The sequence below is a fragment of the Gracilinanus agilis genome, chromosome 6 (assembly GCF_016433145.1).
Source record: "Gracilinanus agilis isolate LMUSP501 chromosome 6, AgileGrace, whole genome shotgun sequence".
NCBI lineage: Eukaryota > Metazoa > Chordata > Mammalia > Didelphimorphia > Didelphidae > Gracilinanus > Gracilinanus agilis.
In genome coordinates this window covers 183,263,659-183,278,180 of record NC_058135.1, presented here as the reverse complement: position 1 = coordinate 183,278,180, position 14,522 = coordinate 183,263,659, and the positions used below count along the sequence as shown (strand labels likewise).

General features: G+C 34.6%; 1 pseudogene; it reads right to left on the bottom strand.

Annotated features, from left to right (window-relative positions):
• Window positions 1-12,029: 12,029 nt before the first annotated feature.
• LOC123252933 lies at window positions 12,030-12,963 on the bottom strand (annotated as a pseudogene).
• Window positions 12,964-14,522: the final 1,559 nt, after the last annotated feature.

Below are 14,522 nucleotides of genomic sequence, written 5' to 3'. Positions count from 1 at the left end.
GAAAGGAGCAGAGCCAGAAGAACACTGTACACAGAGACTGATATACTGTGGTAAAATTGAATGTAATGGACCTCTGTACCAGCAGCAATACAATGACCCAGGGCAATTCTGAGGGATTTATGGTAAAGATGCTACCCACATTCAGAGGAAGGACTGCAGGAGAGGAAACATATAAGAAAAACAACTGCTTGAACGCATGGGTCGGGGTGGACATGATTGAGGGTGTGGACTCGAAACTACCACACCAATGCAACTACCAACAATTTGGAAATTGGTCTTGATCAAGGACACATGACAAAACTAGTGGAAATGCGCATTGGCCATGGGTGGGGGGAGTGTAGGGGTGGTGGTGAAGGGGATAAGAGGAATATGAATCAGGCAACCATGTTAAAAATGTATATTAATAAATGTTAAAAAAAAAACCTCAGGATTGGAGACTAAAATTTTCACTTTTTCTCTAGATATTAGAGGTCACAGTTGAAATGGGCATGGAATGTAATGATCTATTGTTCTTATTTATTTTTTTAAAGTATTTCATGGATCATATGATGACAGAGCAATAGCTCTAAAGTCAGAAGACATAGTTTCAAATCCTTTCTTTGTCCCTTGTGAGACCTTGGATAAGTTACTTCATGGCTCTAAGCCTCAGTTTTCTCATGTGTAAAATGAGGGCTCTAGGTTAGATGTTCTCCCAGGTACCTTTCAGGGTTGGGTTTCCATCATATAATTTAGTAAAATGAAATAGAGTCTTGAAGACTATTCAAAGAAGGTACCTGCCATTTAGATATTATAGACATATGAGATACTATGACAGATATATAGAGAAAAACTTGACCAATAGTTTACTGAGAGCTTTCATCAAGTAAGATATAAAGCAATGTGTGGTCACAAATAGTTCATCACATCAATTCGTGGAGGTTGTTCTATTTCACATGGAATTCCTCCAGTTAATTATTCCTTTTAGTACAATAGTATTCCATCACTAACAGATACCACAATTTGTTATACCATTCCCCAATAAAAGGGCATCTCCTAATTTTCTGATTTTTTGCCACCACAAAGAGCAAACCTATGAATATTTTTGTACATGTATTTTTTCCTTATTATTTCTTTTGGGTACAAATCCAGTAGTATGACTGGATCAAAGGGCAGGTCATAATTTAAAGCTCTATGGGCATAATTCCAAATTGCCTTCCAGAATGGTTGGATCAATTAACAACTCTACCAGTAATGCATTAATGTCCCAATCTTGCCACATCTCCTCCAACATTTATTACTTTACTTTGCTGTCATATTAGCTAATCTGCTAGGTGTGAGGTCATGCCTCAGAGTTGTTTTAATTTGCATTCCTCTAATTATAAGAGAGTTCAAACACTTTTTTTTCATGTGCTTATTGATAATTTTGATTTCTTTATCTGAAAACTACCTCTTCATGTCCTTTGTCTATTTATCAACTGGGAAATGGCTTGATTTTTTTGTACAATTGATTTAGTTCCTTATAAAGTTGAGAAATTATACCTTTGTCAGAGGTTTTTGTTGTAAAGATCTTTTCCCAATTTTTTGCTTCTCTTCTAATTTTGGTTGCTTTGGTTTTATTTGCACAATTTTTAAAAAATTTAATGTAATCAAAATTATTCATTTTATATTTTGTAATATTCTTTATTTCTTGCTTTGTCTTAAATTCTTTCCTTTCCCATAGATCTGACAGGTAAACAATTCTGTGTTCACCTAATTTACTTAAAATTTCCTTCTTTATATTTAAGTCATTCACCCATTCTGAATTTATCTTGGTATAGGGTGTGAGATGTTGATCTAGAACTAACCTCTACCATACAGTTTTCCAATTTTCCCAGCAGTTTTTGTTAAACAGTGGAATCTTGTCACCCAAAGATGGGATCTTTGAGGTTATTATATACAACCTTGCTGAGGGCATTTAACCCAAGTCTATTCCATTGATGCTCCTTTCTGTCTCTTAGCTAGTGCCATATTGTTTGGTTTTTTTTTTAGAAAAATTTTCCATCATTCCATGATTCATGTTCTTACTTTCCCCTTCACCCCTCAAAACTGCCCCCAGCCAACACATATTTCCATTGGTTTTTAACATGTGTCATCTATCAAGACCTGTTTCCATATTATTGATGGTTGCATTGATGGAGTTGTTTCGAGTCTACATCATGTCCGCATCAACCCATGTATTCAAGCAGTTATTTTCTTCTATGTTTTCTCTCCTGTGGTTCTTCTGCTGAATGTGGGTAGTGTTCTTTTCCATAAGTCCCTCAGAATTGCCCTGGTTCATTGCATTGCTGCTAGTACAGAAGTCCATTACATTCTATTTTACCACAGTGTATCAGTCGCTGTGTACAATGTTCTTCTGATTCTACGCCTTTCACTCTGCATCAATTCCTGGAGGTCTTTCCAGTTCACATGGAATTCCTCCAGTTTATTATTTCTTTGAGCACAGTATTATTCCATCACCAGCATATACCACAATTTGTTCAGCCATTCCCCAATTGAAGGGCTTGCCCTCATTTTCCAGGTTTTTGCTCCCACAAAAAGCATGACTATAAATATTTTTGTACAAGTCTTTTTATCTATGATCTCTTTGGGGTACAAGCCCAGCAATGGTATGGCTGGATCAAAGGTCAGGCATTCTTTTAGTGCTCTTTGGGCATAGTTCCAAATTGCCATCCAGAATGGTTGGATCGGTTCACAAGTCCACCAGCAATGCATGAATGTCCCAATTTTACCACATCCCCTCTAACACTCATTACTCTCCCCTGTTGTCATTTTAGCCAATCTGCTAGCTGTAAGCTGATATCTGAGTTGTTTTGATTTGCATTTCTCTAATTATTAGAGATTTAGAACACTTTCTCATGTGCTTATTGATACTTTTAATTTCTTCATCTGAAAATTGCCTTTTCATATCCCTTGCCCATTTATCAATTGGGAAATGGCTTGATTTTTTATACAATAGATTTAGTTACTGTATATTTGAGTAATTAGACCTCTGTCAGAGTTTTTTGTTATAAAGATTTTTTTCCCAGTTTTTTGTTTCCCTTCTGATTTTGGTTGCATTGGTTTTGTTTGTACAAAACCTTTTTAATTTAATATAATCAAAATTATTTATTTTACATTTTGAAATTTTTTCTAACTCTTGCTTATGTCACTTACCTCAAGCCTATTCCACTGATCTTCCCTTCTGTCTCTTAGCCAGTACCATATTGTTTTGGTGACCGCTGCTTTATAGTATAGTTTAATATCTGCAGTACTATATTGTTATGATGACTACTACTTTATAGTACAGTGTAAGATCTGATACTTCTAGGCTCCCATATTTCACATTGTTTTGTTATTTCCCTTGCTATTCTTAATATGTTGTTCTTCCAAATAAACTTTGTTATAATTTGTTATAATTCAAAAAATTTCTTTGTAGTTTTATAGGTATGGCCCTAAATAAGTAAATTAATTTGTTTAAGATTGTCATTTTTATTATGTTAGCTCATCCTACCTATAAGCAATTAATATTTTTCCAATTATTTAGATCTAGTTTTAATTGTGTGGAAAGTGTTTTATAGTTGTGTTCATATAATTCCTATGTTTGCCTTGGCAAATAGATTCCTAAATATTTTATATTGTCTAGGGTGATTTTAAATGGAATTTCTCTTTCTAACTCTTGCTTTTGGGATGTGTTGGAAATATATTAAGATGCTGTTGATTTATGTGTTTTTATTTTGTATCCTGAAACTTTGCTAAAGTTGTTGATTATTCCACTAGTTTTTTAGTTGATATTCTAGGATTCTTTGAGTAGACCATCATATCATCTGCAAAGAATGATAGTTTAGTTTCCTCATTGCCTTTCTTAATCCCTTGAATTTATTTTTCTTCTCTAATTGCTACTGCCAGTGTTTCTAGTACAGTGTTAAGTAATAGAGATGATAATGGGCCTCCTTGCTTCATTCCTGATCTTATTTGGAAGGCCTCTAATTCATCCCCATTGCAGATGATACTTACAGTTAGTTTTAAATATATACTATTTATTTTTTTAAGGAAAGGCCCATCTATTCCTATACCTTCTAGTGTATAGTAATGAGTGTTGTATTTTGTTAAAAGCTTTTTCTGCATCTATCAAAATAGTCATGTGATTTCTGTTGGTTTGGTTGTTGATGTGGTCAATTATGTGGATGGCTTTAGGTACTCTTTTCTTGGAAGTACTTATCATTAGTGCAAACCATAGTACCAGAAACCTCACCAGGACTTAATGAATGCTTATTTATGTATGTATTCAATCATCCATTCATTCATGAGAGAGGTAGCACTTGATCTGGTCTTTGAAGGAAACTAGAGAACCTCACAGTAGCTACCCAAAATGGGAAATGTTAAAGAATACATTCCTTTACATCTGAACTATCTCCTCCTATCTACTATTCATTTATCTACATTTGATTAGCAATAATATTGTAAGATTATATAATATTATTTTAGCAATATTATGTAATAATGACATAATAGTATTACATTTGGATTTAATATATAGCAGTTCTGCAGTATTCAGACAAAAGAACTTTTTAGTCCTCCATATTGTACTCTGTCCAGATAAGACCACTGTAAGGGAATAGTGTCCATTTTTACCTGCCAAATGCTAAAAGAAATCAGTCACACAGAAGGGTCCACCGCATAAATACAGATTCATAAACTATGACATAAGATGGGACATTATTTGAGCTGAGTTTGTAAAGGTTACAGAATAGGTTTTAGGATCATCATGACTATCTTCAAATATCTGAAAACTTCCTCAAGTGAAAAAGGAGCTAAATTTTATGTTTATTTAAAGAATAGAAAGATAAACAATAGGTGAAACTTTTTTAGAAATATTTAAATTTAACATAAAGGAATTGCCTGGAAAATTCTGATTTTTTCTACTGAAATCTCTGCTTGAACTGAATTTCCTAATATTCATATTTAGCCAAATAAGATGAGAATTTTGTTTTTTTCTACTCTTCCCCCTATTTCTGAAGCTGACACAAAGACATATATTTCTTTTCTTTTTTTCCCCTGATTACGTGTAGATAAAACTTTTTATATTCACTTCCTGACATTTTGAAATCCATGATGTCTCCCTCATTCTACTCCTCTCCCCTCCCCAAGTTGGCAGGTAATATGATGTAGGTTGTATATATATTATTAGATAATATATATTTCTATGTTTACCATGTTGTAAAATAAGACACATATTGTTTATACTTGAGAAAAATTATAAGTAGAAATAAATTGAAGAATGACATATCTCAAGCTGCACTTGGACTCCTTTCCTTCTAAGATGGTGGAGACATATTTTTCTTTGGAATACTTAGAACTACTTGCTATCTACTTTTGGAGATGATAAACAATGATCGATAGGTAGATATATTGATAGATTGTGCACATATTTATACATTTACATAGTGTTATGAGATTTCCATGGCATTTTACAAAATCTAATTCTTATTCACATAATCCAAGGATGTAGATGGTATTATTATCCTCACTTTATAGATGAGGAAACTGAGACATACCAAAGTTTTGTCAATGTGGCTAGAGTCACACAGAACCCTATATGCTTATGTTTGTCAAATGTCTAAACAATAAATAGTTGTTGTTTCTTGATTACTACAGGAAATTCAACCTTTCTATACTGTGTCCAGGTAACTCATAATGTGCTCTTACCAGGGAGCCCTTTCTGAATTTGGAGAGGAACATTTTGAATTTGTTGGTTAGAGGCCACCAGCAAACACCATATTAGACAAGGCCAAGCATTAATTATCACTAAGTAGCAAATGAGTGGGGACCAGAAATAAGTGTAGTGTTGATTTATCAATCTTTCTACAATGTAATTACTATCAAGCAGGTGAGGGAAAGCCAGAAATAGGTAGCAAGTCAGGGGTCTAGAAATATGAGTTGAAAGTAAGAAATTATCCATTATTTATCAGGATCCCAGCATATGACAATCACTTGTGTTCAAACGTAGCTTGGTAGCTTTTTTTCCCCGTACATTTATCTAATCTCGAGATATTTTCATAGGTGATACTCCATCCAGAAGGCCCTAGCATTTTACTTATTGCTTTAAGAATCCTTAGCTTACTTTGAAGCACAACCCAAATTCCACATCCTTTTGGAAGACTTTATAGCTCCTCACCCAAACACCTAGTTATGCTTTTCTTCCTTCTAAATTACTTTGTATATCCATTATACTTTTTCTATTTCTGTATAAAATAGCTTCATATTTTGTATCTCAGTTATAGAATGTAAACTCCTAGAGGACAGGGACAATTGAATTTTTTTATTTCTATTTTTATTTTTCTAGTCTTTAACAGCAGTGCTTTATAAATTGAAAGAACTTATTAAAAGTTAGTTGGATTTGAATTTGACAGTTTAGGAAAGTTTTCTGGGAATAAGGTGTCCAAATAAGTTTGACTGTATACATCCCAATTTGACTCATTTGATAAAAAAAAATAATCATCTGCTTTTCTTTTAAATTCTGGCATGTGAGGTTCAAACTCTCTCTTTTACTAATTGTTTTCTTTAGATGGACAGTTCTCCTTTGGCACAAGTGTTTCTTAAATTGCATCTGAGTTTTAGTGCAAGGTAATTCTTCTGTTCTTACCTCTTCTAGCCTTCCTGATTTCTTTATGCTAAATATTTTCCTTAATGCCTCAGTTATAGCTTGTAAATAGGTTTAATTGGGTAAACAATTTAAAAACTCAAGGTCTTGGAATCAATTTCCTTCATCCATATTTCTAGATGTGGGACCCCACAGGCCAGGTGTGTTATTTTTTCTATAACCTCCTCTCCCATAACAAATCTGACTAAAAGTATTTTTTCAAGACATCTTGACCTTTTCCATCACTCTGGCAGAGCCTTTCTCTCTCATGAATCCAGAGAAATAATATTCTTACCTTTAGCCTTTATAGATTAGAAGCCTCTCCACTAGTATATGTTATTGATGGATAGTGCTACTCTGCTTCATCTTCTGTAAGATATATTAATTACAAATAATGGATGTGTACATTGTAATATTCCATGAATAACAGACTGTCATAACCTTAGTGGGATCTAAGAGTGACATGTTTACTTAACATATATTCATTGGGCTAGTCAGGGTCTAGTGATAAGGCCTCACTTAGAGAGGGAGGATCTGTATATTTATTAGCTTGCAGGAAAGAGAGACCTGAGCTATGAAGTCAGTAGGAGGACAAACAACTCATCGTTACCAGGGAGGTCCAAACAGAAGGGCAAGCAGGAAACTAATTCTTTTATTGCAATAAATTAGACAGGAAAAGAATTTGTAGACACCAGAGAGCTATAAATTCATAGCAGAAAGAGAGAGAAATGCCAGGAAGCAAATATGCAGTTCTTCCTCTTCTGGACCATGAGAGCAGATGGACACCTGAAAAATTCCATTAAGGCACAATAGGTCATGTGTTTCTCATCATGGTGAAAATTTCCATGTTTAAGTTGTCCTTTTATATGTTTTCATAATATGAATTTATTATTCCTATCCCCCAGTTAGATGATAGAATTGAAAAGCATTATGGTTAAAATTGATAAAGAGCAAGTCTCAGAGTCAGGAACGCCTAGATTCCAGTCCTTCTTAAGAAACCAACTGCTTATATGACCCTGGGAAAATCATAATCTCTAAAGGTGCTGGGAAAGGGTGTTAATTAACAAATGATCATCAAGCCTCTGTCTGAAGACCTTTTTGGCAGGAGAACCTTAAAAAGGAAATGGGCTACCTTAGGGTAAAAATTGTCATTTTTTAAACATCTCAGAATACAATTTTACGTATTTTCTTGATTTAATCTTCATACTTCTAGGTTGTTTCTATAAGCCTCCGTACATTTTGGGGAGTCAACTTTGCTCCATTTGCTTACCTTATGACCTCTTCTTTCCAGTTTCTGGTTGTCTAATTTAGACTAATACCCTTCATCTAAAAATAATCTTGGAATATGCAAAAAGAAAAAAACTGACAAAAAAGCAAGTGAGGTGTATCTGTGGGTATGTGGTTTTAGGGGTATAAGGGCATATATATGTGTGTGTAATTGTGTAGAGATACATTCAAAGGATACCTGAAAAAATCTGAATCAGATAGCATCTTAAGAAAGCTAAATCATTCATTAATTAAGAGATTATGATTCCCCTGAGTTATTCATTCAAGTTATACTTTCATTAAAATGACTACTGAGGCAAATTTCCCCTCATATGGATTTAATAAAATATATATATATATTGAATTTCTTTTCTTTCCTATATATCAAGAAAGCAAGGGCAATTATACCTCTTGGTGAATATCCTCTATGCCCAGTAGACAAATCAATCCATGAACTTACAGTTATTGCTTTCATAGGCAAATCTGACAAGAAAGCTATCTTATTTTTTAGCATGGTCACATTATGCCTGAGCTGTGGCTAAATTTCATTTGGATGAACAGTCAGCTTATACAAATCTCAGAAATGCATGTTGCTTTCTCCCAAAAGTCTCAAGTTTCATCGTTTGCAAAACCCTAGGCTTTTATGAGATTTGTTTTCTTGGATCTGCTTGTAATAAATCTGTTATTTTATTTTGCTTTTATAGGGACTGTATTTAGTTCTGATCTGTCAAAGAAACATAAATAAGATCACCTTTTTGGTCACGTAACACAGAAAATCTGATTACCACTAATCAGTATTAATTTCTGAATAACAATACAAGTTTTTATATAATATTGTATGTAACTTCTCCCCCTTTATCCTATAAGACCTTTGCTACAGAGTATTATTCCTCTCCTTTGTCCCTTACTGCATCGTGACAAGTTTATTAAAATTTGTGCCTTTTGATCATATGCTTTCTCCAGACTAGGAGGTCCACTTTTATTTCCTACTGTAATGTGGATGTTAGATGTTACAACCCACCTAGAAACTTCCCAGGACCAGTTAAGCACAAAACCTTTGGCTTATGGAAACACAAAATTTATTTAATGAAGGGAGTAAGGGAAACTGGTCAGGAGGACCCTAGCAACTCTTCAAACTAACTCCACCTAACTTCTAAGTCCCCTTCTTTAAGGGTAGAATTCTGTTTCTTCTCTGGTCCCTGTGTAATAGGTAAATAGACTGAAGCAGATTTTGTAAGCAGGCTAGATGAAAAACTTTGACAGTCAACAAGGGACATTCTAAATGGAATGAAGGGAAGAAAACTGTTTGCCCTTTAGGACTCTGGTCAAGTTGAGGAAGGGAGAGAATGTGGATGCCTTTACCTGCCCAGTGAGGAGCCCAAGGAGTGTGGAATTACCACTGAAAAGGAAGACCTGCCAGGGAAGTTCAAGTGAGCAAGAAGATCTAGCTGGGGTGGTGGACATCCCAGTCTGAAACAAGCTCCTTGATTAGCATTTCCTGGATTTAACTTCCTGTGGACCCGTTTCCTGTGCCATCAAGAGGAGCTGAAGTGGACCTGACTTTGTGAGAGACCCATTTCCCTTCTAGTCTGTAATAGTCTGATTAGTGCAGTGTAGGCATTCACCCATTCTCCCAGCCCCTGTGTGCTCTTTAGTGATTTGATTCGGTGTGACCTCTCCCCATTATCCTTGACCCTCAATTATTATTAAAACCCCTGTTTATAAAACCATTTGTCAGTCTACTCACTTCTTAGTTTCACAAACTCCCTGGTTAGGTGGATCAGTGTGGCAGTTAAGACTCAACTGTCACTCCTGTCAGTTGCCCAAACCATTCATCGAACTGTATTTCTGCAGCTTCTTAGGTGCCAACCTATTGTCCATTCCTGGCTCCTACTCACCCTTCTGAACCCAGAAAAAATATGAGTTACCCCAGTTTTTACCTTAAGACCTACCTACAACTCCCTATGCTATCTAAAACCCTTCCTCATGCTATCTGACTAATTTTCCCACTAGTGATTAGTAAAGAAAATGAACACACCTGCGTTTGGCTGCTGTGCTAAGTAACCCAAAGTTACAGATGGAAACCTTTGGATTACCTTAGCTCAAGAGGAATTCTGGTAGATTGACTACTGACAGATGAAGACTGGACTCAGGGACATTGGTTTTCCTCCAAGTAAATCCTCTACCTAGATGTCAAAGATTTCTCCACAAAATCCTGACTGTCCACGGACAATCTCTCACAGCAAAAACCCTTCTTCAGCTTGATGGGAATTCAGAGAGTTAAAACCTCCTCCAAACTTGGTGTAGATCTAAGAAGGAAGTGAAGTCAGTTATTTTCAGTTCAGACTCCCACAATTCTTTCCTTACCCAGAATCCTCTCCCAGGGCTTATCTCAAAACTCTCTTCTTTCAACTAACCCTAGAAATCAGACTATCCCTAACTTATTCCTATACTACATCTAGTATATTTTCTAATTCTTTCTCATATTTCATTCAAATCATTTGGTAGGTGATTTCCTGCATGCCATTTAAACTTTTTGAAACTGTTTCTAAGATAAAACTTACCATTCGTTCATCACAATTTTATTGTGAAAGCAAAATGAAACAAGGAATGCACATGATTTTTTAAAAATGTTGTATCTGTATTCTTTTTTTAAACCCTTACCTTCCATCTTGGAGTCAATACTGTGTATTAGTTTCAAGTCAGAAGAGTGGTAAGGGCTAGGCAAAGTGACTTGCCCAGGGTCACACAGCTGGAAAGTGTCTGAGGCCATTTTTGAATCTAGGACCTCCCATCTCTAGGCCTGGCTCTCAATCCACTGAGCTATCCAGCTGCCCCCTGTATCTATATTCTTGAAACTCTTCTAAATCAAATTCTCTCTCTTTGTCTCTTTTTCTCTCTCTCTCTCCCTCTCTTTCTGTTCTATGGCATAATCCTAGGAGTAACAGGGTGATCATCTATAATCCTATCAGCTAGAGTCCTCATTCTAGTTTGTTCTGGTCAGTGTTAATGATTGGTGGAAAATATTTGTTATATTTAACCAATTAACCAATTACTATCAACTCATATTTACAATAGTCTTTAAAAATGAGGAAGTAATACAATCTCATATTTAATATGTAGAAATATATAATATATAAAACACAATCATTACATTTTTGTTGCTGGTGTTAAGTTGTATCCTACTCCCCATGATCCCATTTGGGGTTTTATAAGCAAAGAATCTGGAGACATTTGCCATTTCCTTCTCTAGCTCATTTGATATATGAGGAGCCTGAAACAAACAGGGTCAAGTGACTTTTCCAGGGTCACACAGGCAGTAAGTTTCTGAGGCCAGATTTGAACTCTGAAAGATCAGTCTTCCTGAGTTCAAACCCAGCACTCTTCTCACTGTGCCCTGACCTGCAAATAACAGTTATCATATAGTAAGAGAAAAAACCCTATATATGTAACAGAGAAAACTTTTTAAATGGTGATGTAATAATAATATAATCTTATATATTTGACATAATTTAATATACTTACATTTCATGTTTTAAAGTCTAGTTTCATCTTGATTTCTTCTATGAAGACTTATTTTCTAGAAAATTCCAGTCCTAGATGATCCTATCTTTTTTTTAACCTCAGTGCCTTTCAGTTTAGTACTCTGTTACTCATCTTCTTACTCAAAATTTTTTTTTTATATTTGGGTATATTTTCCCCCCACCAAAATTACATAGTGTTTTTATTTAAATAAGGAAATTGAAATCTTATCTACTCCTTAAGATATGGTTAAAACCTCAGTTGTCCAATAAAGCCTTCTCTAAACTTTCTATTTTATGCTTTGCAGTGAATTTTTAAACATTTATGTTTCTAACTGATAGTGAAAGATGTAATAGGTAATATGTGTAATAAAGTAGTAGCATTATGTTATTACGGTTTCTTATAAATGAGCTAGATCCTCAACCACATTAAATTTGAAGTCAAGGACCACACATACTTTTCAGCCCCTAAAGCCTCCTCCCTACCACCATTTTGTTTTCATATTGGATTCCTTTTTATTAATTTGCACATTGGGTTACTAAAATGTGAATTCATTTTCCTCAAAGATGGTCCTTGCACTCAGAAATGCAAATGACCACAACCTTCAGAAGTCTACTTGATAAGATTCTTCAATAGCAGTTTGATATTGTGTTAATTCAGTTAATTGAAGATTTAGAAATTATTTATAATAAAATTAATGTTTTTGATTAGAATGGGTAACAAAATTTCAAGTAATCTGGCTAGGATCTCCCCATGGAAGACACACACAAATAGGACACATCATAGGGACTATAAGAAAGAAGTGACGTGGGGTAGCTCAGTGGATTGAGAGTCAGGCCTAGAGATGGGAGGTCCTAGGTTCAAATCCAGCCTCAGACACTTCCCAGCTGTGTGACCCTGGGCAAGTCACTTGACCCCCATTGCCCACCCTTACCACTCTTCCACCTAAGAGCCAATACACAGAAGTTAAGGGTTTAAAAAACAAACAAACAAACAAAAGAAAGAAAGAAGTGACTTGTTACAATGATCCAATAAACATTGTCCTGTAAAGTTTGCTTCTTGTCACAAGAGACACTTAAATGTGGGATGCCCAGGAGAACTTTCAACTTCTTGATAGATGTCTATATTATCAGCTGTAGATATTTCATTCATATTGCTATTCCCTACTGATTCTTGAGAGGTCTGAAAGTTTGGACTGATGGAAGTTAAACCATATTCATCCTGATGCTTCTTAGAATATTTGTATTGATTCCTTATGCAATAAAATTTGTTCTGCTTTGAACAGCATTCGTAGCTACCTGAAAACTTCCTTATGACATTTTCACTATCTAAAGTTTATTCAGATTGTGCTTGTTCTCTTCTACTTGCATTTCCACAATAGAGGAGACAGTGTATTTCACAATTTCTCATTACATTCAGGAAATATTTTCTATTTAAAAAAATTGCTGGCAGGACATGGTCCACACCAAGGTGCTGAACATTAGGCAGTAGAAATTATCTTTGGTGCATGATATGGTGGTGGAGAATGTCTCTGCCATGGTTCTAGGCTAACAGGAGGCCTTGATAGTGGCAGTAGTGGTAGCTCAGGGCCTGACTCCTAGTGTGCACCTAGGGGAAGAGGAGGGAGATAGGGTAGCCATGCCAGTGACATCAGAAACTAGCTACTACAAGGAAGGGAAGGGTGGGATGGTTTAAGTCTTTTTCCAAATAATTTGGATGTAGAGTATTCTCAATAAATGCTGAAAATATTGATTAGTTAATTAATACAGTGGAAGCAATCAGACAAAAAGATAGTATCTGATTTACCAATTTCTTCTTCTTAGAAGAAGAAATTAATAAATAAAGTTTAGAATTTTTTTAATGACTTTCAGTTTTATCCTTAAATAAAGGGAAATATTAATAAGAAACAAAATGAACTTCCATAAGGAAGAAATATTATTGGAAGGAGGAAAAGTACAAAAGGTAATTCCAACTTATAGTGTTCATTTGGTTTTGGTTTTAGCTTTAGTGCTATTCTTTTAAAGAGGAATATTTACTTCAGAGATATCACCTAGGTGGCAGGCAATATTGGTAAATTTCATGCAATACTTTAAAGGTCTGATTGAAGCTATTGTAGGAAATGCTGAAACATAGATCATCTAACTTAAAGTCTCAACATGTCATCCATTATGGAATCATTTTTAGACATTCCAATATACTGTCATTTCTGTCTTGAATTTTTACCATCCTAGTTGATTTGTCTCCAGGAGTCTGAAACTATGCCTTAGATTTTATGGCTTTTAAATTAATGCTCTAAGCTAATAAACTACATAAAAATGGAAATGATTGACAAATTAGTCATAATTAATATGGCTAAAGCATCCTCATTTATACATATTTAATAATTGAAAAACTCAAATAAAATGGGATGGAAATGTTCAAGTGCAAAGTGAAGATGAATCTAAACAAAAAGAAATATCAAAAGAAGAAAGTTTCACAAAGGGGAATCTTGATGTTGTGGATAACCTCTCATTCAGATCTAGCAGTGAGTCAGAAGATGTAGACTGAATGTTGGAAAGAGAAAATATATTCAAACTATATTGTTTTTAACTTGAAATTTAACCCATGGAAATAAATAAATATTTGAGTCAAGATTAACATCAATCAACAAAAATTATTCAGGAGATGTTGGGAACACATGGAAAAAAAAGAAATATTCCCTGTTCCACAGATTATATTCTTACAGTGAAGACAAGATAGGTATATATCTCTTTGAGTATATAATTCAGAAACTGTTAAGTAAATTCAAAGAAAATTAAATTAGTATCCCACCTCCGAAACTTCTGGCTCATCTTTTGATTAATTCTCCCCAGGTTCAAAGAAAATCTGGTGGATATTCTGGTGATATCATCAGATATTTTTAAAATGACAGAAATTTTAGTTTTAATCATTTTGTTTCTTCTCCCAAAGTAAATTATGGAAATCTATTCTCGGATGGATTAGGTATCCCTATCTCAATTTCTAACCCTGAATTTATACACACACACACACACACACACACACACACACACACACACACACATATATATATATGTATATATATATATACATATATATA